The following is a 12,057-nucleotide window of genomic DNA, read 5'->3' as shown; positions in this document are numbered from 1 at the left end:
TTGTTTCAGCACTGTACATCTCTATGGCTCTCTGACTCAGTACAGGCAGACTGTAGTCTGCAAGGGCACACAGATCAGAGTGCTTAGACTGAGTGAGACATACAGGTTACACAGCACAGGAGGTGAGTAATTTTTTACAGACTTAGAATTGATGTTTATACGTATGGAATGGTTATGAGAAATATTAGAATAGGGAAGTCACAAGTAATCGCCTCGTGTCAGCACCATCTTGAATCAATCAATCGGTCTTTAACAGTGAGTTTTTTTAAAATGAAAAACAGCAATAGCAGTAAGATCTCTTGACAACAACTAGTCTGGCCTGAAAAATGTATAAATTTATTAAATCTCTACAATGATTAATTATTTAAAAACCTAGTTTAAAAAATTAGTAACGTAAAACAAATTAAGCATTTGTTCGTGATATTTCAAATTGTACCTTTACTCAATGTGTGTGCGTGGCCCAATCTTCATTTCCCTCTCCAAATGTTTTAAGAAGTAATTTGATTATTAGTGCTTTTCATTCCCTGGTTGGTTTGCTGTCTGGCTATGAAAATTCTTTAGTGCAATTGGCTGCTTAGAAAGCTCGATAGCATCAGAGCTCCACATCAGCAATTGTCAACAGACAACGTTACAATCAACTGCACGGCAAAGGAGCTGATGTTCTCAGCACAGAGATGGAGTATCTCTCCGTGCAGATTTCTTCAATGTCTGAGGTGGTTTGCCACTGAATCACAGAATCATTACAGCGGAGAAGTAGGCCTTTAGCCCATCCTGTCTGTGCCAGCTCTCCAAAATGAGCATCCTGGCTTAGTGCCATTCTCCCACTACCTCCCCCTCTTTTGCAAAACCACTGGCCATAAATCATGGGACTTGCCTGCAACAGCAGTAGACTCACCAACTTTAAGGGCATTTAAATGGTCATTGGATAAACATATGGATGATAAGGAATAGTAGAGGTCAGATGGGCTTCAGATTGGTTTCACAGATCGGTGCAACAGTGAGGGCCAAAGGGCCTGTACTGTGCTGTAATGTTCTATGTTCTATATACAGGAGGCAATGGCCTAGTGGTATTGTCATTAGACTATTAATCCAGAGACCAAGGTGACATCCTGGAGATCTGGTCTCGTATCCCGCCTTGGCAGATGGTGGAATTTGAACTCGATAAAAAGCTGGAATTAAGAAACTAAAGATGCTGTCATTAAAGGTTATCAATTGTTGGAAAAACCCATTGATTCAGCAATGCCCTTTAGGGAGGCAAATCTGATATCCTTACCTTATCTGGCCTACACGTGACTCTAGACACACAACAATGGAGTTGACTCTTGAGGGATGGACAGTAAACACTGTTCTAGCCCGCAACACCACATCTCGTATATGAATTTAAAAAACTACCTTACAGCCCCCCAGTATATAAACTGTATTCAGAGAACACCTCTCCACGTCAAAGAGTTAAGTGGAGGCTGAGGACTTTGGGAGAGACTAAAACTTTCCAACAAAAATCATTAATTGTTTAGAAAAACTGATATATAAATGAAATGTTACTGCAAAACATAAAACTTTTGGTGATTTTTTAAAAAAGTTTTTGATACCATGACATTTAATTTCTTGACAAAACGTAAATGGGGAGTGAGCCTCCATAGATGCAAGATGTCTATCAGTATCCACTTCAGCTGCCGCAAAAATGAGTCTTGAAGCAGCACAATGAGAGTTAGATGGTGTCTGGAACCAGAGTAAACACAGCAAGCAACAGAACCATCTCCTTAAGCACTGAGATTTCAAGATTGGGACATTAACAGTGGAGGGTCTGAAAAGGAGGGTGAATTTGAGAAGGTGACTTCAATCTCAAATCAAGACTGCAACAGAAAGAAAGAATTGAGAAGAAGGATTGAATTGAGAGAGCGAGAGAGAGAGAGAAGGCAGCCAAAAAAAGAAAGGCATTTACATTTTAATTTAAAAATTCACATTGAACAATTCTCTGAACAAATTCAAAACAGAAAGGAATAGTGCTCCACAACTACAATTTTCAACCTTCGATGTCAAGAGTAAAATTTACAAGCACTTATCACAGCCTGAGAAAAGTTATTTATTTTTATATTGGCGGGTGTTTACTTTTCATAGTGTGCTTAATGAGCAAATACAGCATGAGGCAAGATTATAATAAATGTAAACAGGGAAAAGCTCATAAGATTCTATGCACTCTCCTGTCTAGCTCACATACCTGCCCAATAAATGAAGTTCTGAAGAAGAAAATAGGGGACCTTTGAAATATTAAAGAGGTATACTAAAATTTCCATATAGAAACCATAAGACAAATAAATAGCTGTTCAAAATTTCAAGAGCAAGAGGAACTCTTAAAAAAAGGCAATTCTAAGGAAAAAAAATGCCTGCATTTCCCCCATTTATCAAATCAGAGTAGAAAACCACAGAACTCTCTTCGAAACCAAAGTGGAGGGCACTTGAAAAAGGAGTTGACCTAAGTGTAGTTGGAAGACAGATGTCACTGCGCAGCTACAGAGGAGCTGCAGATTGATGGTGGAAGAGGAGACAAGTGTGACATACTGTCACAGCAGATCCCCTACTGGGAGTAGCTATAAGACAGACAGAAGGGCAGTCCGTCCCTGTCAATCAAGTGGACATTCAGGATGAGATGCTGAATTATGAGTAGTATACAGTGCAGTGGTGTGATTCAGACCAAAACGTTCGGATATTGCACATTTAACTGAGCATCACCTGAAGCTGCTGTACCTTTCATTCGTGAATATCGGTGAGTGCCGTTCTGCTGTTCTTTTCATGGCAAATTCTGTTCCATTCTCTCCCTACTGACTGCTTCTGAGAAGTGTAAGGGGTGAGGGGGGTGAGCTGCAGCCGGACAGGAGACTGAAAGCAGCCAATCTGCAGAAGGGCACTATGTGGCAACAAGTCCATTACTCGACTAAGAATTATTACGGTGGAGAACAGAGATTTCAAGTAAAGAAACTGTGCAGGAAGATTGCTGCAGAGACTGGAACATTTCACAGAGTGCCTCGTAAACCAACAAGGAAAAATTTAATGATATAAATACGAAAGCAAAACAATACGAATGCTGGAAATCAAAGACACTAGAAAGTTCTGGTAATGCTTAGCCAGTATGTTCTTTTTCACAAAATGTGAACATTCCTGACAAGGCCAGCATTTTTTTTCATTCTCTGTGAGACATGGGTGTTGCTGCTGGGTCAGCATTAATTGATAGATTAATTGTTAGAGATTGATAGATTCTTGTTGTCTCGGGGAATTAAGGGCTACGGGGAGAATGCGGGTAAGTGGAGTTGAAGTGCCCAGCAGCCATGATCAAATGGCGGAGTGGACTCGATGGGCCGAATGGCCTTACTTCCACTCCTATGTCTTATGGTCTTATGGTCTAATTGTCCATCTCTAGTTGCCCTTGAGAAAGTGGTGATGAGCTGGCTTCTTGAACCACTGCAGTCCATGTGCTGTGGGTAGACCCATAATGCCCTTAAGGAGGAAATTCCAGGATTTAGACTCAGCAATTTGTTGTCCATCTCTAAATAGCCTTGAACAGAATGCTGCTGTGATATTTCAGACCCCATTGCTGGGGGGTCTGGAGTCACATCTAGGCCAGATAAGGTAGGAACAGCAGATCTCCTTTCCTAAAGGACATTAGTAACCTGATAGATTTTTAAGACAGACAATATTTTCATGGTTGGATTAGTGGTGCTGGAAGAGCACAGCAGTTCAGGCAACATCCAAGGAGCAGCGAAATCAACGTTTCGGGCAAAAGCCCTTCATCAGGAGCTTTTAATTGCTGATTGTATTAATTAGATTCAAAATAATTTATTGATTATACTTTTAGTTTAAATCCCACAACTGCCATGGTGGGGTTTGATTAGACTCTTCTATGGGCATTAGCCTGGGTTTCTGGATTGTTAATTCAATCCCAGTATCACTCTGCCAAAATCTACCCTGCTGGTAGTATCTGTGGAGAAAGAAGCAATTCATGTCTCATGCATTCTCAAGGCTATCAGCCTATGTTTCCACAAGAGAATGCTAATTGTTCAGAACAAAAAGACTATAGAAATTGTGGTTAATGAGGGCCCATTGTCTGGAAAGAGGTTGACAAAATTGATCTGCAAATCCTCAGGTCTCCACAAGCTTTCAACCTCGCTGCTACATCTTCAGAAAAGCATTCATTAACTTGTGTGAAAAAGGCAACACATTGCCACCTGGAGGTCAGCAAACGTCAATACTGCCACAGTTCCATAAAAACAAACATCAGACTCCTCAGCATCAAAAACAATCCTGATTTGGAAATCATAAATCACTTATTTTTTTGCAATAAATAAACCAATACCAATCAACAGTTGGTATCTAAAGCTGATTAGGGACTTACTTCATGTCAAATAGGTCTTCACAAAAATATATTGCAGCACCCTGACAGACAAAATCCCATCGAAGAGAACAGCTGGGAACCTTGAAATTTACTGCTAGATGAATTGAGAGCAGGAATAAAGATATCTTGCTGCAAATGTGTAGAATCTCAAAGACATCATACCTGAAGTATTGGGGACTGTTTTGCACAGGAAGGAAAGACATGTCATGGAATGTGTTCAAAGATTCACCAAGAAACCCAGGGATAGTAGGCTGCTCCTAGAAGATGACTGGAGTTGAGAATGAGATGGGATCTCACTGAAGCATGCAATATTCTTACAGAGCAGGGCAGGATAGATACAGGAAGGATGGTCAATGAGAGGGTCTGGAACCAGAGCCATAGCCTCGGCAGAAGGGATAGGCTATTTAGGATTGAGACAAGGAGGAAACGTTTCACCCAGAGGGTGCTGACTGTTTTTTTTAAGTCTCCAGCCCAGAGGGCTGCGTGGAGGTTCCATCATTGAGTATATTCAGATCATGGGTTGTTAGGTTTCCAGATATGAAAGAAACCAAGGGATAATGGGATAATATGGCAAAATGGGAGATCAGACATTATCTACCTAAATGGCACAGCAAGCTATTGAGGCTGAATGGCTTTCCCCTGCCCCTATTTTCTGTGTTCACCATTTCAGTGGCATAACTCCAATATAAAAGGTTCAATTCATCATCGATGCAAGTAAAAATCTTGTTTACACATTCCCCCTCCAGGTTTCCTCCGGGTGCTCCAGTTTCCTCCCACAGTCCAAAGATGTGCAGGTCAGGTGAATTGGCCATGATAAATTGCCCACAGTGTTAGGTGCATTTGTTAGAGGGAAATGGGTTTGTTTGGGTTACTCTTCGAAGGGTCGGTGTGGACTTGTTGGGCCAAAGGGCATGTTTCCGCACTGTAAGGAATCTAATCTAAAAAAATCTTTCCAGTTTCTTTAGCTTTCCAATCATTTCAATGTGTTTTCTCAGGGGCTCCAACAATAGCCTGTGCAATAGGACAGTGGGTGGTCCTTAGGACATCATTCTTCACCCAAATGGTCCACACGTGAAAACCTTTAAGAACTGCTAATCTGAAATTATACCCCAGACTCTTAATAAGCTTAAGAAATTGCTGAAATGGTTCCTGAAAAAGACATTAAATTTACTTCATGGTCCAAGCAAGAGTTCTGAACTCCTAATAACTATGGAAGGTGCGCAATATATAGTGAACTCTAAATATTAATTTTTTTTAAAATCCAAACACTTTAGTATCAAATCAAAAGAAAAAAAATGAGCATTATGCAAAGATTAGTGTGAAGCCAAAAGATTGTGAAAGTTTCAAAAACCATTAAATGATGACCAGAAAAATGATAATGAGGGAGACAATAAACTTTAGAGTAAACTAGGAAGTAATATTAAAGTATCCAGCAAGAGCTTCTTTAAATATATAAAGAGGAAAACACAGTAAACTTTGAGAATGAGTTTAGGGTAATAACGGTGGGGACCTGGGAAATGGAAGAAGGGTTGATTAAATACTTTGCAACAGTCTTCACTGTAAAATACACTAACAGCATTCCAAAATGGTGGTTAACACTGTCGCCTCACCGCACCAGGGACCCAGGTTCGATTCCAGCCTCGGGCAACTGTCTTGTGTGGAGTTTGTACATTCTCCCCTTGTCTGCGTGGGTTTCCTCCCACAGTCCAAAGATGTGCGGGTGAGGTGAATTGGCCAGACTAAATTGCCTATAGTGTTAGGTGCATTAGTCAGAGCGAAATGGGTCTGGGTGGGTTACTCTTCGGAGGGTTGGTGTGGACTTGTTGGGCCGAAGGGCCTGTTTCCACATTGTAGGGAAATTAATCTAACTAAAATGATTAAATAATCAAGGGACAAAGGGGATGAGGAAAAAATGCACAATCACTTGAGAAAAAGTACTAGGGAAACTAATGGGGCTAAAGGCTGATACATCCCCTGGACTTGATGGATTTCATCCTCGAATATTAAACGAAACAGCTGCAGAGATAGTGAATGCACTGGTAATAATCTTCACAGATTCTAGAAAAGACCTAGTTGATTCGAAAACTTACAAGTAATACTCTTATTCAAAAAGAGAAGGCAATCAATGCGCAACTTAGAAGGCCAGTTAGCTTAACATCTGTCATTTAGGTAAATATCAGAGTCTATACCAAAGGATGTCAGGGCTGGGATGAAATACTCTCCACTTGTCTAGATGAGCACAGCTCCAGCAACACTCAAAAAGCTCGATATCATCCAAGAATTGCAGCCCGCTTGATTGGCACCCCATCAACCACCTTCAACATTCAATTCCTTCACCACTAATATACAGTAGCAGCTGTGCATTTTTTATTGAGATGCAACTACACAGATACTTAACATCATAAACATTATGTTTTTTAAAAAAGACAATTAGTTGTGTTCACTTCATTGTTTTATATATTTATTGTACTGATCAACACTTATTGTTTTACCTTATTTATTTTATCTTAGTTTAGCACTTCATTGTTTTATCCTGTACTGTTGACCCTCCATCCCATGTGACACAAAACATCTTCAAATGTAGGGCAAGGAAAATTAGATGCTGCTGGGACGTAAGATTTACACAGTACTCCTGAACAAATTCACTCCCTGTTGAAGGATTCGCTCATACTAAGACTGATTTGCTCAACTTTGGCTTAATCGGTCTTATTCCTGAATTCATCTTCAGGTTTTACTTTCAAAGACGCAGATTCTTAACTCGGTGATGAATTGAGCTGCCAAAAGAAATGGATGTGGAGTCACTCGATAACTGTCAGAGCTGCATCGCACAAGAAGTCATCCTTTCTGCACCTGTTCATTAAAAGCAACATTCATCTCAAGTTCACAAATTGATTGCAAGACTACACTGCAGTGACGTATTCACACCTCTATAAGTGGACCTTGTTACATTGAGTTTGTGAATGGTAACCGAGAGGAAAAATAACACCTAATGATAGAATCACTACAGTGTGGAAGCAGGCCATTTGGCTCATCGAATCTATACCAACCCACCAAAGAGCATCCCACCCAGACCCAACCCCCTACTTTTCCCATGGCCAATCCACTGGACCTGCACATCTTTGTGACAGTAAGAGGATGTGGGAGCACCCAGAGGAAACCCATGCAGACACAGGGAGAATGTGTAAACTCCACACAGACAACTGCCTGAGGGTGGAATTGAACCCAGGTCCCCGATGCTGTGAGGCAGCAGTGCTAACCACTGAGCCACCACCCGGCCTTAGCAATCCAATATACACAGAAGATTCCTACCTTGATCTTTTACATTTAGGTCACAAAGGCAAAGTTTTACACACTATGACATGAGATGAGCTAATAACTCCCTCACCGAAGTAAAAGCGCAGAGAAACTTGGTCCAAACATTTACCTTTGAAAATGACAAATAACCTGGTCATCAACACTCACTTGTGACATACCGCAGTAACACATACATCAAAAAGAAGTCATTATAGTTAGCATAATGGAGTTCCTGCTTTTATTTTTTATATATAAATCAGGTTAAGCGACTTCAGTTTTTTTTATTGAAGTATGATAAATGTCAAACATGCAATATTGCTTTTGATCAAGACTCTGTCAGTAAAGGAGAAATTAGCAGCTACTTCTAACAAATCCACAACAGTAAGACTTCTATGACGGCTATTGACCATTATCAAGACTATCAATATTAATTGCTAGTACTTAACCGTTAAACTTGAATCATAAAATGCTTAGTGGCATGGTGTAAAGTCAGCAATCTCTCCCTCAATGTCAACAAAACAAAGGAACTGGTCATCGACCTCAAGAAGTGGAATAGAGGTCATGTCCCTGTCTATATTGATGGTACTAAGGTGGAGACAGTCAAGGACTTCAAATTCCTAGGAGTAAATATATCCTGATCCATCCACATTGATGCCACATCAGGAAAGTACACCAATGCCTCTACTTCCTCAGAAGGCTAAGGCATGTCCACAATGACTCTTGCCAATTTTTACAGATGCACCATGGAAAGCATTCTTTCCAGATACACTGTAGAGTGATACCCAAGACTGCAAGAAATTACAGAGAATTGTGAATGCAGCTTCGTCCATTATGCAAACCACCCTTCCATCCACTGACTCAGTCTACACTTCCCACTTCTTCAGGAAAACAGCCACCATAATCAAAAAGCACTGCCACCCAAGAAAAACTCTCTTTCACCCTCTTCCCTTGGGCAGAAGACACAAAAGTTTGAAAACATGTACTAATAGATTCAAGAACAGCTTCTTCCCCGTTGTTATCAGACTTCGAACAGACCTCTCATGTATTAGAGTTGATCTTTCTCTGCACCTTCTCTGGTAGCTGTACCACTATATCCTGCTTTCTGTTCTATTACCTGGATGTACGTATGCAAGGTATGATTTGCCTGGACAGCACACAAAACAGTACTATTCACTGTATCTCAGTACACGTGACAATAATAAAATCAAAATCAAAAATCAGAACAGTTTGGACTAAAGGTAGCCTAATAGCCCGTGCTCTACAACTTTTGTGCAATTCTTGGAAGGCAATTTAAAGCAAGGCTTCAAAAAAATACAAAGGAGATCAGCCTAGGCCTTACAGCACTTGAAGTGAAAGATGAGGAGAGATGGAGTTTTAATTGAATTTACAGGTATACTCACCTTCAATGAGAAGGAGTTTGCAAATGCCAATGGTACAAGATGCATTTATCATTTCAGATTAAGTCTGAAGTCAAAAGGTTGAACTTCAACACCTCATTAAGTGCACTGTTAAACCTAACAATTTTATGCTTCACACCAAACCGAAAACCTCAGCAATGTGCAGTTACAAGCATTTCAAAACAGTTTGTGCACTCTTTATCTACTGAAGGTTGAGAAACATTGAAAATGGAAAATTCAAAAGAATACTTGAAGCATTTGATTTTTTTTCACAAAATATTGGTTGATTGCCAACAGTAAGAATATTAATGTATATTGAAATACAACATCTTTTAAATGTTCTAACAAAGAAACTTCACTTGTCATATATCTGTGCCAGTACAATTGAGAAGTCAAGAAGTGTTTGAAATCTTCAGATCAAATACAGTCAGGAGGAGGGGAGTATACAATTGGATCAAGGAGGGGAAAGAGAAATGGATTAGGAGTTGGGGGAAGAGGAAGAAGGGGGACAGAAGTGTGTGTGTGTGAGAGAGAGAGAGTGCGAGTGAGTGGGGGGGGGGTGGGAGAGATGGAGAGAGGGGAGGGGAGAGAAAGGGATAGAAGTATTAAAGAGGGAGAAAGTGAAGGAAATTAAGAGACAGTGGAGGCAGTCAAGAGTTCATGGGGGCCATGGATAGAATAGGACAAGAGCATGGAAGAGGCAGAAAAAAAGATAGATGAAGACAGGAGGAGGAGGAGAGGAGGAGAGGAGAAAGGGTAAAGGGAGATTAACTTACTTTAGAGAACAACTGGAATAAGAAGAGATATACACATTTCTGGGTTTCAAGCTCTGAACAGTTGATCATCATGGGAATTGGAGTGAGGGACAAGTCCCAAGCAGCTTCGTGAGTGAAGCGGTGGCTGTTTGCACTCAATGCAAAGGAAAGAAGTCAAGTATGGAGTTTGGGAAAGGATCGCAATAAAATCTCTACTTTGTCAATGAGGAAGGTGGGGTTCATTTGCTCTGAATTTACATGAGGGGAATAGAACTATTTGGGGAATGGTTTGCATTCAAGTGCAACTGCAGGCAAAAGAAAGAGTTCTGATTCATTGCAAGAAATTCCAATCGTTGTGGTTCAGACTAAGGATTAGCCTTTCTCCCCTGGACTGGCAATTTTCTGCTCAGTGGGAGGATGGTGGCTGTGGTTTCTCAGGATTCTGTTTGTTGGGGTTTTGGGCTGGGATTACAAATGGGCTTTCATTCTACATTTCCTGCTCTTCGAAGTCTCTACACTTTGGGGGAAATGAAACGTGGGTTTTGTGGTACAAATTGAAATCTGTTCACAGTGAACGGCTCTAGTTCCAACTCTGGATTTGATCCCATGTGGCAGGGAGCAGGAAGTGTTTTTTTAAAATGTGGTCTGCCTTATGAGTTCACTTAGCAGCGGTGGGTAGAAGTGAGGCTGATTAGTTTCAGGCACAGTCTTTCAGAGATGGGAGCATGGGTCTCATTGAGATCTTCCAGCCCAGCAAGAGAAAACTGTGCTTGTGGTTTCCCTTTCAAAACAGCCACTGATGCCTGGCAAGAGGGACTTTGACTTCCAGACAGCTGTGGGATAAGGACATGAATAATCTAATATGCAGGAGTCAGAGGAAGTATTTATTTTTCAAAGTTATTCATTTCTGGAATGTTTTAGCCACTCACTAGGTCAACATTTATTCTGCATCCCCAACTATTATCAAGTAAGTGATAATACTGCCTTCTTGAATGACAGTTCATACTCAGACGTAGAAATTAGAAGCAGGAGTAGGCCTTTCGGCCCTTCAAATCTGCTCTGCCATTCAATGCAGTTATGGCTTATCCTTCATTTCAACATGATATTCCTGCTTTCGCCCCATACCCCTTGACACCTGTAAGATCTAAAAAAAATATTTCTTGAATACATTCAATGATTCGCTCCCCCCACACACCCTTCTGTGTTGGAGAGTTCCACAAGTTCACTAGCCTCCAAGTGAAGAAATGTTTCCTTATCTCAGTTCTAAATGGCTTACTCCATATCCTCAGACGATGCCTGTTGGTTCTAGACTGTCCTATGTTTATATTCTCTGGAGTTTTGAAGAATCAGAAGTCTCAACTGAAACATAGAGGATCCTAAGGGGACTTGACTGATGGATGTTGAAAGCATTTTGCCCCTTGTGGGAAAATATAGAACTTGAGGGTCATAGTTTAAAATAAGGAGATGCCCATTTAAAACAGAATTGTGGAAACATTTTCTGTCTCAGAGGGTTGAGTCTTTGGAATTCCCTCTCTCCATAGGCAATGGATTCAGTATCTTTGAAAATACCTAAGGCAGATATTCTTGATGACCAAGGGGTTGAAACATTATCGGGAATGCAGGAAGTTAGACTGAGGTGAAAGTAAGATCAGCTATAATCCTTTTAAATGACAGAGCAAGCTCAAAGGGCCAAGTGACCTATTCTTGTTCCTTGTTCATCTGTTTACATGCAGTTCCATTCTTGATATGCTACACCATTTTAAGCAATACTGATTCAACAACTAGAAAGATTTTGCTTGCACCTTGGTGGTTAGAATCTTTGGAGGAGCAAGGATGTCAGATTCATCGTCTTCCAGATTCTTCTTAGCCATAATTTCTTTGCTTTGAAAGTTATGGAGTGCTTCAAGAGCCACTATAGATGGAGTTATCATTCAAACAGTCAGTGGCCAAAACAAGATGAGCCATGATTCTATGAAACAGGAAACTGCCCAGGTATGTTGTTGCATGTGGCGAACATTTATTCCTCTGTGTTATTGGGAGTCAGGTCAGAACTGTGTTATCAGATGTGTGTTATTTGAATGATGGGCACTAAAGTCAAAACCAGGTCAGTGAGGACTATATCAATTAAAGAATACCTGTTAAATTATCGCCCAGCATAACTAAGAAAAGACAGCCAGTCTAAACGTAATAAAAAATTTTAAATTACATTGTCACAGCCGCTGAT

The 12,057-nt window shown here is 40.5% G+C and overlaps 1 protein-coding gene across 3 annotated transcripts in view; it reads right to left on the bottom strand.

Moving 5' to 3' along the window:
- Window positions 1-12,057, bottom strand: part of macrod2 (mono-ADP ribosylhydrolase 2) — a 945,224-nt gene that overhangs the window by 886,731 nt on the left and 46,436 nt on the right. The window lies entirely within an intron of this gene.

The sequence above is a fragment of the Chiloscyllium punctatum genome, chromosome 11, assembly GCF_047496795.1.
Source record: "Chiloscyllium punctatum isolate Juve2018m chromosome 11, sChiPun1.3, whole genome shotgun sequence".
NCBI lineage: Eukaryota > Metazoa > Chordata > Chondrichthyes > Orectolobiformes > Hemiscylliidae > Chiloscyllium > Chiloscyllium punctatum.
Note: the sequence above shows the minus strand (reverse complement) of the source record. Positions and strands in the feature narration are given on the sequence as shown.